This window comes from Leopardus geoffroyi, chromosome C1 (genome assembly GCF_018350155.1).
Source record: "Leopardus geoffroyi isolate Oge1 chromosome C1, O.geoffroyi_Oge1_pat1.0, whole genome shotgun sequence".
Classification (NCBI taxonomy): Eukaryota; Metazoa; Chordata; class Mammalia; order Carnivora; family Felidae; genus Leopardus; species Leopardus geoffroyi.
Window position 1 is genome coordinate 137,253,027 of NC_059328.1, and position 12,264 is coordinate 137,265,290.

The following is a 12,264-nucleotide window of genomic DNA, read 5'->3' on the forward strand; positions in this document are numbered from 1 at the left end:
CAGTATCTTGAGGTGCTCATTAGGTCTCATATGGAAAGAGGATTTAGCAAAAAAAATTTTTTTTTACCTTTCACAAAACTGCTAAGTATTTTTGATATACATGATTATTCTGCTTGGGGGTTATCCAGAGCTGGTAAATCTGGGAGGAAGCAGGTCAGAATAACACCACTTGACTCCATGAGAATCTATACGGTGAGGTGCTATGTGGTGCATGGTGCACACTAACTCAGGGCTGACTGAGCCTCTGGTATTAATTTAATCTCAAAAGCAAAGCGTTTACGTTTGATCCACTGGCCTTCTCTTCACTACCTTGCAGCCAAAAGCTTTCTTTTATAATAACTGGGATTCTAGGTTCCTGGGGTGCCTCTGATATCATGGCTTTTAGAGGAACACCACCAGAAATGGTATAGTGCAGAGCAGTACAAACACAATGCTTTCAGTTAGTGTGCATATACTAGTTAGTTGCCAAGAGTTTTCAGATCAGCTTTAAGGAAGGTTGGTAGTTGTTTATTTTTAATGTTTTCACAGGGAATTCAATTTTCTTTTCCATTTGCAGCATTTATGAGAAAGGTATATAGGTGCCAATTACCTTTCCTATGTAATAAAGATTGGATAGTTGTTAAGTGAGTCAACATACCATCAAAGCCTCATTAATGAACAACTAGATGGCTGAACTTCATGCCTTTCCTTATACTATGTCTTAACTAATGTTGAAACAGGTGTTTGAATAAGAAAACTACTTTTGTGTATGTATCTGTGTGTCTCTCTCTTTGTGTGTGTGTGTGTGTGTGTGTGTGTGTGTGTGATTTCACTGATGCATGATTCTCTAATAAAAAGAGTCATCATGTGGTGCAATCTAGCATTTTAGGATTAATACAGCCAAGACCAGGAATTGATTTAGTGTTAGAATGTATGAAAACATGGAAAAGGAGGGCTTGAAAAAGCTGGCTATCAAAATTTCACAATTAAAGGTTTTATGATGGGCTAATTTTTAGATGGCTGTTTGTACTTCCAAAATAGTAGTAGAATTTTCCTTGCCTCAGACCTTGAAAGTGACCTTCCCCAGAAAGAGTATGGGAATGGAAGTTTCAGGAGTAATCTTTCTGCAAATAAATGGCCTATCTGACCTAATTGTGGGATCTTTCTGTCTCTCTTTCTCTCTCTTTTCTACCACTTGGAGAAAAGCTGCGTGGGAAGCAAAAATTCCTCTTCTCACTATGTTTTGCACATTGTCAGAATTTATTAACACAGTATTTTCAAAAGAATGACAGGGTTATTAGACATTTCATGGCAGAAACTCAAAAACAATTCTGCATCCTGTTTGGTCAAAACTTGTAAAATTTTCAAGAACCACAGAAGCACAAGTGGCCTTCCAATGCATATGTTAAAGGCAGACCTGCCAAGATGATAGAACTTGAGATTGAAAGAGAAAAATGGAAAGTCAAGTGTATAAAGTCATATTATGCATTAGCATGTGTGGGGGTAGATGCTATTATAATTTATGATAAACAAAGGCTCACAAAAATCCACAAATACCTTCATTTAGAAGGCCTAACCTACGGACACCCCATATGGAACATGGTCTGTGTCTATACCATGCCAGAAAAGTTAAATTTTTAAAAATAATATGAATAAATTTTTAAAATTTAGTCAGTAAATTGATTGATTATTTTTGCCTTTGGTATGTAAAAAACTTGTCTATCCTTTTTTTTTTTTTTCCTAATGTTGACTAATAGTTTCATTGAATCAACTTAATTTGTATGTATATTATTCAACAATATGAATACAAAATAGCATTATTTATTGGCACACTAGTAGTTAAAGAGTCTTTGTTATCTAAACAGAAGCTATTGTGTTTCTTTAATTGAAAGACTTAGCTTAAGTTTTAGAGTTCAGTTTTCTTTTTACCACGTTGCTATGAGCTCCTAGTAAAATTTCCTTTACTTTCCATTCTCTGGTTTCAAATACATTGCTTTAGAAAAATCTAGGGAGGCACCTACGTGGTTCAGTCAGTTGAGCATCAGACTCTTCATATAGGCTCAAGTGATGATCTCAAGGTTCCCCCAGACACTTTGTGAGATCGAGCCCCAACTCCCCGCCCTTGAGCTCTGAACTGGCAGCATGGAGCCTGCTTGAGATTCTCTCTCTCCCTCTCTCCCTCTCTCCCTCTGCCCCTAGTCCACTCATGCTTTCTCTCTCAAAATAAATAAACATTTTTTTTAAATCTATGGAAAAATTAATCTGAAGAATAATAAAACAAGTTAAAATACATAAAATACAGGGCGACCTGGGAGGCTCAGGTGGTTAAGCCTCCAACTCTTGATCTCAGCTCAGGTCTTGATCTCAAGTTTGTGAAATAGAGCCCCATGTCGGGCTCTGCACTGACAGTGTGGAGTCTGCTTGAGATTCTCTCCCTCTCTCTCTCTCTCTCTCCCTCTACCCTCCCCCCTCAAAACAAATACACTTTAAAAAAATAGATAAAATACAGGTCACTGTTCAGCTTGAAGGGGAAAGGAGGGGATATTTGTTTTGCAGATGTATATTTATGTCCATATTTACATATTTCCCATGTATTAATTCATTAAATATTTAGTAAGTACTGATTTGTCTTGACCACAAGGTCTAGACCCTTACAGATACAGGAAACGCAAAGATAAATATGACTTAGTTTCTATCATCAAGGAATATGAGGCAAACAGTAGGAGAAAGATAGAAAAGAAATTTGGGAAAAGAAGGCTTAATTAACTGTATGACATAAGCCCATGTACATTAGAGTGAAATACCAGGAAGGTGGTGGACGAATCCACCAGGCCTTTTAAGGGGTGGAGCTGATCACAGACACCTCAGTGATGAGGTATTTTGTTTGATTTTGAGCTGAAATCTATGGAAGTGTATGACAGGCCAAGAAAAGGGCACACTAGAAAAAGTCAGGTTAGTTTTACCATTATGGTCTAGAGCATAAGAACATACCTACAAGTGTAGGATGAGACAGTAAGAGAAAATACAGAGGTAAGATCTTAATTCATATAGAATGATTGTCCGCTTATATCTGCAGCCAAGACCAATCATATGACAAAATTATGAAATAATGGATTTTCTTTTGTTATCTAAACTGCAGCTCTGCTGGTGAGACTCCCTATTTTTATAACCCAGAATTTCTTGCTACCAACAGTGTTGTAATCTGTCAGTCCCCTTTCGAATTGCTTGTGCTTGGTTCTCACTCCATCCCATCTCTTCTACTTTGTGCTCCATTGCTTCTCACTTAGTGGTTGATGAAAAGCAATCTCATAAGCTAATTCTTACTAAGGTTTAATTACTTAACAGCTTGATTATTAAATCTCTAAGGGTATTTGGATTTTGAATAGAGGACTATTGGATGTTGTCTTAATTCAATACTATTAATGAGTGGGTTTTTTAGCAAAGGAAGACATTTTGTTGGGGCACAAAAGGCAACAGAGAGGAGTATTCCAGAAATATTTTGTATTTTTGAGGAATCGCAAGCTCCTGCAGAAAAAGTATTGTATTTGGAGTTAAAATCCCATACATGCCACACCAGCTAAATTGTTCCTTTGGGTAAATCACTTTATGTCTTTGAGTCTCAGTTTTCTCATCTTTATAATAGAACAGTTATACTAGGAATGCTAGGATCAATTGAGAAGTAGGAAATTCTTTATGACATACAAATATACATTATTATTTTCATTCAGAAAAAAATTAGATTTACCTACATTAAAATAATTTTTTATTCCTAAGGTTTTCTTAATTCAATCAAGTGCCTATAAGGACAGCCACTAAAAAGATAGCTGGATTTGTAAATAATAAAGTTTATCTTGTATACATATATATGAGCTTTCTAAATATATTGTTTTCATCTTAAAAGTTTTTTTTTTAAATAATCAACAAAACATGGGAAGAGGAACCTGTGAATAAGAACAAATTAAGACATAAAAATACAGTATGGCCTTAAGGATGGTTCTAGGAAGAATAAAGATGCAAATTAATTCATAATTATAAAAATACAAAAGGAAAGTAAATGGGAATTTAAGTTGTTTATAGAATCAAAACACATGGTTAGATGTAGATATATTACTTAGCACATATGGTATAATTAGTATACAATAAGAAGAAAGGTAATTATTTAAATCCTATTGTCAAAGGTGGGAAAAAAAGATACAGTATTATTGTACTATTACAGGCAAAATAAAGTGATACAATCTACCAGGCAATTTGAGAGTCCTGATAAAAATTTAACATGCATGCATGACCCAATTAGCTTTGGGGTTTGGGGCTTTTTTTCTCATTAAACTTCTGTTTTAATGGGTTTCAAAATTCTGTGACAGATTTTTGGTCAAGTTGTCTCCATTAAAAAGTATGGATTTTAAAAACTAATAGGTTGAAAGTACACACACACACACACACACACACAAAACCAAATGGTGCACAAAAGATTCTCCTTTCCCTCTGAAAGTTTTATGATATATTGTTATCATTAACCAGTCATTTACTATTAAACTTAAATGGTCAGTTGACACAAACAGCTCTGAGATGGTTCTTCCACCAGTTATTAAAATTGAGGTGGGGGTACCTGGGTGGCTCAGTCAGTTAAGCATCTGACTTCGGCTCAGGTCATGATCTCATGGTTCATGAGTCTGAGCCCTGTGCAGGTTCTGTACTGACAGCTCAGAGCCTGGAACCTACTTCAGATTCTGTGTCTCCCTCTCTCCCTGCTCCTCCCCCACTTGCACTCTAAACATAAACATTTAAAAAACTTTAAAAAAGAGACTGGATGGCAGGTATTGGAGATTATATTTATTTAGCCTTCTAAGCTTTCTGAGCAGACTTGGGGACCTTGCCAACTCCAGCTGCCTTCTTGTCCACTGCTTTGATGATACCCATAGCAACTGTCTGTCTCATGTCACGAACAGCAAAATGGCTGAAGTCCTCAACACACATAGGCTTACCAGGAGCCATATCAATGACGGCAGCAGCACTATATTTCAGGAACTTGGGGCCATCTTCAAGCTTTTTTCCAGAGCAACAGTCAATCTCCTTCAGCTCAGCAAACTTGCGAGCGATGTGAGATATGTGACAATCCAGCATAGAAACATATCTATCACTGATTTGGCCTGGATGGTTTAGGATAATCATCTGAGCCATGAAGCCAGCTTCTTTCCCTGGTGGGTCATTTTTGCTGTCACCAGCCACATTGCCACAATGAACACCTTTGACAGATATGTTCTTGACATTGAAGCCCATGTTGTCCCCAGGAAGAGGCTCACTCAAAGCTTCATGGGCATTTCAACAGACTTCAGTTGTAACATGGACTGGAGCAAAAGTTGACCACCATGCCTGGTTTAAGAATACCAGTCTCCATTCAACCCACAGGGACAGAACAAATATCACCAATTTTGTAGACATCCTGGAGGGGCAGACACAAAGGCTTGTCAGCTGGGTGAGTTGGTGGCAGAATGCAATCCAGACCTTCAAGCACTGTGGTTCCACTGTCCTTGCCATCTTTATGGGTGACTTTCCATCCCTTGAACCAAGGCATGTTAACACTTGGCTTTAGCATGTTATAACTATTCCAACCAGAAATTGGCATGAATGCTACTGTGTTGGGGTTGTAGCCAATTTTCTTAATGTAGGTACAGACTTCTTTAATGATTTCCTCATAACTCTTCTGGCTGTAGGGTGGCTCAGTGGAATCCATTTTGTAAACACCAACAAGTGGTTGTTTTATATTCACTGCATAAGCCAGAAGGGAAGGCTCACAGGTCTGCCCATTCTTGGAGATACCTGCTTCAAGTTCACCAACACCAGCAACAACAATCAGGACAACACAGCCTGAGATGTGCCTGTAGTCATGTTTTTGATAAAGTCTCTATGTCCTGGGGCATCAATGATGGTCACATAATACTTGCTGGTCTGGAATTTCCAGGGAGATATCAATGGTGATACCACGTTCATGTTCAGCTTTCAGTTTATCCAAGACCCAGGCATTCTTGAAGGAGTGCTTTCCCATCTCAGCAGCCTCTTTCACATTTTTTTTGATGGTTCTTTTGTTGCTACCACCACATGTGTGCATCAGATGACCAGTAGTGGTAGACTTGCATGAGTCTATGTGTCCAATGACAACGATGCTGATTTGAGTCTTTTCCTTTCCCCATTTGGTTTAGGTTTAGAGGTGGTTTTCATGACACCTGTGCTCTGGAAGCAAATCCTTTGGCTGCTGTTAATGTTTTTGTTTTTCATACAAGTATGTGAGTGCACAATGCACCTTGGTTTCTAACGGTGATTGTTTAGAGACAACTGAATATCTTTCTGTAGAGAAATCTTAAAAAAAAATTCAAAACAGAAAAGGAGAGAATGCAACAGATAAAGTTCTGGTAAAAGAGCAGCTACCTCACAAAAAGCTCATGATTTTCAGGCAGAAGAACATTGCTTGTGAGCTCACTGAAAAGTGTATGCAACTGGAGAGACTTCATACATGATATTTTGGAAATCATTTGGAAAATGCAAGATAAAACAAGAGAAAATTAAGTAAATGCTCTCCTTTACATAAAAGGGGATTTGTGGTTTCTAGACTCAATAAACATAAGTATGAGATCTATTCCACAAACCTATATCATGAATTTTCAGATATGTATGTTGTTATCATTTTGATACGTTACTAAGACATTTTTGTTTAAACTAATGTGTGATTTATTTTCTTGACAGATTTGTTAGGCTGGTGGATCAAATAAATGCCACACACAGCTTATATTTTCACTCAAGCAAGGCATTTGGCAAAATCTCTGATTCTCTGAGATCACTGGGGAGTAAGGTCTTAACAATCACTTAGGAAATACCTTTGGAATGTGAATGTGGGACACAGAGAAAGTATCATTGCTAGTAGTATGGGCAGAATGTAAGCAACAGAGAAAATACAGGCAGTGAGCTAGCATCTAAACTTTGAAATCAAACCTGAATATGAACCCAGGTTCAGAAAATGCCTTACCTATTCAATGACTTGTGAATTTGGTGTTGTTTAATCTCTCTCCAGCCCTCAGTTTTTTTCTTATGTCATTTGAGAATTAAAACATTGCCTACCTTAAGGTCGTTGGGAAAACTCAAGAGGACTGAATGACCAGTAAGTGTTTAGTAAGATGACCAGCATCAAGTATTATGATATTAAAATGAATACACAGAAGATACAATTAATTAGAAGCACTCAGGCAGAGTAACAAAGAGTCTTTATGTCTTTCCACAACAGTAGCAGCAGAGGCAAAAAAATTTGAACTACCATAATATCATATACTGCAAGGAAGAAAGAAGGATCTTCCCAAGACGGATGATGAGCACAGGACATTCTCCTTTGGACTAAAGAAAATTGGAATTGAGACACGCTATTGATTATTTACAGAAATCTTTATTTTTTTCTCTAAGACGCTTGTTGTATAAATTCGCAGTTTTCAATATTTAACATTTACTACAAGTACACTTCAAATAAATATTCAATATCTAAGATAAATTCGGAATATGTGTTTCTTATCTCCTAAGAGAGTGTAACATAATTACTAAATAAAAACTCAAAAGGATGAATTGTTTCAAACTAACAAAATAAATATAAAAGTGTGGTGAAATGTATTGTTGCCACAACTTTAGGCAGGGTCCTCAACTTCTTGTGACTTTCTTATTGTTGTTTATGTGTAGATAAAATTAGGGATCATTATGTGATTTTAAATAATGTAATCAAGATAAAATGATTAGCATGGTCATTGGCTAACAATGAACAATCATGAAAATGAATGCGGTTTTCATTATTATCAGATGAAGAAATTAATAAACACCTAATATTTAGAACAGAGAGGAGTGGTTCATTTTAAAACTCTAAATAGGGGACACCTGGGTGGCTCAGTCGGTTAAGAGTCCGACTTCGGCTCAGGTCATAATCTTACGGTTTGTGAGTCCAAGCCTGGCATTGGGCTCTGTGTTGCCAGCTCAGAGCCTGGACCCTGCTTCGGATTCTGTGTCTGCCTTTCTCTCTCTCTGATCCACCCTTCCTTGTGCTCTGTGTCTCTCTGCCTCTCAAAGACAAATAAACGTTAAGAAAATTAAAAAAAAAAAAAAAAACACCCTAAATATTGTACTCAATAGCAAGTGCACTGTGATCCAAGAGCATAAAAACACCGTGAAATAGATCATGGGATCTCTTATTGTATTAAATAGAAGTATGGTGTTTTCATTAAGAGAAATAATTGTTTTACTTTATACAGTTAAGATATCATCTAGGAAATTTCATTCTGGTAGTAATATTTAAGAAGGACTTGAACAAACAATAGAGATACTAAAGAAGCTGGAGCACTTAATGACTTGATTTGGAAAAGGGAAACACTGAAAGGGAAAAGTAATGCTTATCTTCCGGTATCTAAAGAGTTCGTACTGGGAATGCGCAATAAATTAGGATTAAGTGGAGAAAGTTGTAGGAATCAGATTTTGAGCAAACATACAGACAAATATCTAGTAGTAGATTTGTCTGACAGCTCAATGATGTTTTAGGGATTGGAATCTTCATTTTTGACCAGCTTTTAGTGATCTTCTTTCATACGAAATAAGGGAAGGTGGTACACAGGATTCTTGCTACCAGTTTCCCATTCAGAACCTAAGGCATATATTCTCAGCCAGCCAAGGACTCTTCCTCACTGGAGCACAGGTATCCTTTAATCTACAATCCTGATAGAATCCCTTAAATGGCATTTTAGACAGCGACTGCCAATCACTTAGTATGCCATTTCTGTCTAAATGATCTGTAAGGTTATTTAAATTCTAATACCTCATGATATTAGTGTTTAAACCATATTTTTTCACATAGAATACAGGGCATTATGTCTGCCATTTACTTATATAAAAATAAAGGGAGTAAAATTTTCAACCAACATTGTAATGTCTTATTCCTAACAATAAATGATTTTGAGATAATTCTCATTTCTCAACAGAACCACCAGATGGTATGTTTTCTAGACAAGTCATATTTATAACAATGTATTTTTACATTTTGCAATACAACATAAAGCCTAATAATAAGATCTGAATTCTGCAAATACTAGACAAATCTGCAAGTATAACATTCTTCTCTCCTAGCGAACATCCTGTGAATTCATAAATATTTACATATTACAAGTTATAATTATGTAGCACTGGGGAAAAGGGAAAATGTAACTGTATATTTATATCTATAAGAATATAAAAGAACATTCATAAATTACAAATGTGCATTGTTCTAAGAAAAGTACCTACTGAGCTTTTGTATCTTAAGGCCAATACATAAGACATGTCTCTCCTTCCCCCCCAACAGTGGAATAAAAAATTATAATTGTAAGTTTGAATGACTATTGATTGCTTATTATAGTTTCTATTAATAGTTATAAATGATTATGTATGAGCACATCATTGTAGGTATTTGATAATGTAGAAGGGAAAGTTTGTATTGCTACAGGGATAATCCTCCTTAAGAAACTGACAAGCATTATTATAAAAAATACTGCAAAGTATGTATTTGCTCTAAAACAATTACCTAAAATAGTGCATTTAAATGCTATCTTCTTCTTGCTTTTCATACTAGGCATTCCACAGTAAATTCCATATCACAGATTAATCTGCCCACTAATAAATTTCTGCTAAATAAAAGCGAATTTTTTAGAAATCTGTGATGCATATAACAGATTAGCTTTGAGTTATTCCAAAGCTTTAAAAAAATGAAAAGTAATAAATGTTCCCTACACTTTCGCATTATTTTCTACAGAAATGATCATCATTTACATTTGTTTTTTATTTTAGTTTTCATATGCTCCTTTTCCTACCATTTTCACTACAAAATGTTCCAACAATTTAATTATTTCATACCTACATTTTTATGCACATCTCTGCAGGTACATTTATGTATTAGAGTAAATTCAGGTCTTAAATAGTCTCACCTCTGAGGTTGACAGTTCTTATGTGGCAGTGACCTCCAGTCATCTGATCAAATTTTGGGTTACTTACTAGTTATAATCAAATATATTCTCATCTCTTATTTGAACAAATCATACAGAAATTGAATACAATTTTTATGAACACTAGCAATATGTTCACTTCCCTGATAATTTTGACATTAAAATTCCATCTTAATAATCCCATCCTTCAGGCTTTGCAGACTCTTAAGGTATTAAAGCAAAAATTATCCTAAGCAGTTAGATTATAATGTATTTAAAGATTAGACATTTCATGTTGAATATTAACTGCTCCACTTCCCAGGAAAAGAAAACTATGCTGATTTTCTTCTACAATTTATACATTTCAAAGGCCAGCTATCCAAGTTTCAAATCATATTGCAGGAAAACATACTTAAAATGACTTGAATGTTCCATAGAGTTTCAAAGTATAAGTAACAGCATATTAAGATACATTAGAAATATTTACAGCAATTATATAATTTTATTTCAAAATAACATACCATAGAGTTATTAAAAATTTAACTATAGCCAATACTTCATCGATAGAATATTACTTAACTAAAGTTGTTAAATTCTCTATTGAAAAAAGTACATATGCACCTTGTTAGGTATTAGGTAGATATTTATTGAATATGCCCTTTGTAATGTAGAATGAGAGAAATTAAAGACAAATGTGTACTAGCAGATGAGGAAATGACCTATTGTATTGTTTCTTAGGATTAAAGAGATAATGAAATGTCATCTATTACTTCTTTTTACTTCTGGAAATTTTGAATATGATCAGTTCATAGGGATGAAAGCCTGTCCTAGTTTGAATTTCTCTACAGAACAAAATTTTGAGCCCATCCATACACTTCAAAAGTGGTAACTTAAACAAAAGTCAACATTTTTTTTTTCTAAATCTTGTCTTGGTTCTATGGCCAAGGTTCTAGAAGGTATGACAAACATGTTCAGGATGACAAACATTTACTCACATACAACTTAAAGAAAAAAGGTGCTATGAATGTTTGTGCCTTTCTCACAAATTAATATTCATATATTTAAACCTAATTTCCAACATGATGGTATTTGGATGTGGGCTTTGGGTGGCCATGAGGATGGAGCTCTCATGAATGAGATTAGTGCCTTTGTATAAGAGACCCCAGAGAGCTCCTTTACCACTTCTATTATGAGTGGACATGGTTAGAAGATGTTATTTATGAACCAAGAAGTGGGTTCTCCCCAGATACTGAATCTGTTGGAGCCTTGATCTTGGACAGCCTCCAGAGCATGAGACATGTATTTCTTTTGTTTTTGGTATTCAGTTATAGCAGCTTAAATGGGTGAAGGCAGAAGGCTTGCAAAATAATAAAGAACATGTTTCCAGTAGCTCGTGTTTCCTGCTTCTGTCACTTCTGATCAAAGGAGAGAAATAAGAAGGATAACTTGGATAGAAATATCTACAACATATACCCTTTGGCACAGTATATGCCAATGACTTACATTAGGACCTTGGGTTGCAAGTAACTTGTTCTGTGAGTGTTCCTCAAAACAATCAAACATTTCTATTAAATTTTAACTTTATAAATGAGTGATGTCTTGCAATACGAGTAGTACATGATACCAAACATCACATGATCATGACTGAACCAATGGTTCTCTCTCTCTCATTGTGGGATTGTGGGTGATTCCCTCCCGTGCTCAGATGCTTACTCTCAGGCTACAGTGTTGGGCAGAAATTGGTGATTTTTCAGAATGTTGGAAGTTGCCCACAACTGGCACTAGTGTATTTTTGTCACTTTAAAGCATCTATGGACAATCTCTTGTTTTTCTATACAGGAGTAAGCTTAGGAATGCTTTGCTTCATTCTACGTCAGGCTGCCTGAAGATATAGACCCTTTCCTTTACTACCTTATTGCCAGTTACATTAAATATAGTATATGATAGAGTTTATTAATACTGTACCTTAGTCAACATCCATGTGAGCTTATCCAATGGCTCTTAAGCAGAAAACGGTTGAAAAGAAAGGTGGTAAGAAGAAGGAGATGATTATGGTGGAAGTTAAGAAGGAAATCATCAAGAAGTACAAAGTATGTGAGTGGCCAAATTGCAAGATTTTATAAGAAGTCTACATTGACCATTTGCACAATGTTAAAGAAGAAATAAGAAACAAGAGGGCTAGATGCAGCTAAAGGAGTCACGAGAATATCAAAGCAATGGCCACATTTCTAGAAGATGTAGAAAAGTTGCTTCTGGTTTGGATAAAGGAAAAGCAAGTAGCAGGTGATACTGTGACTAAGAACTTTATTTGCAA

The 12,264-nt window shown here is 35.6% G+C and overlaps 1 pseudogene; it reads right to left on the reverse strand.

Annotated features, from left to right (window-relative positions):
- Positions 1–4,803: 4,803 nt before the first annotated feature.
- On the reverse strand, positions 4,804–11,513 carry LOC123596884 (annotated as a pseudogene).
- Positions 11,514–12,264: the final 751 nt, after the last annotated feature.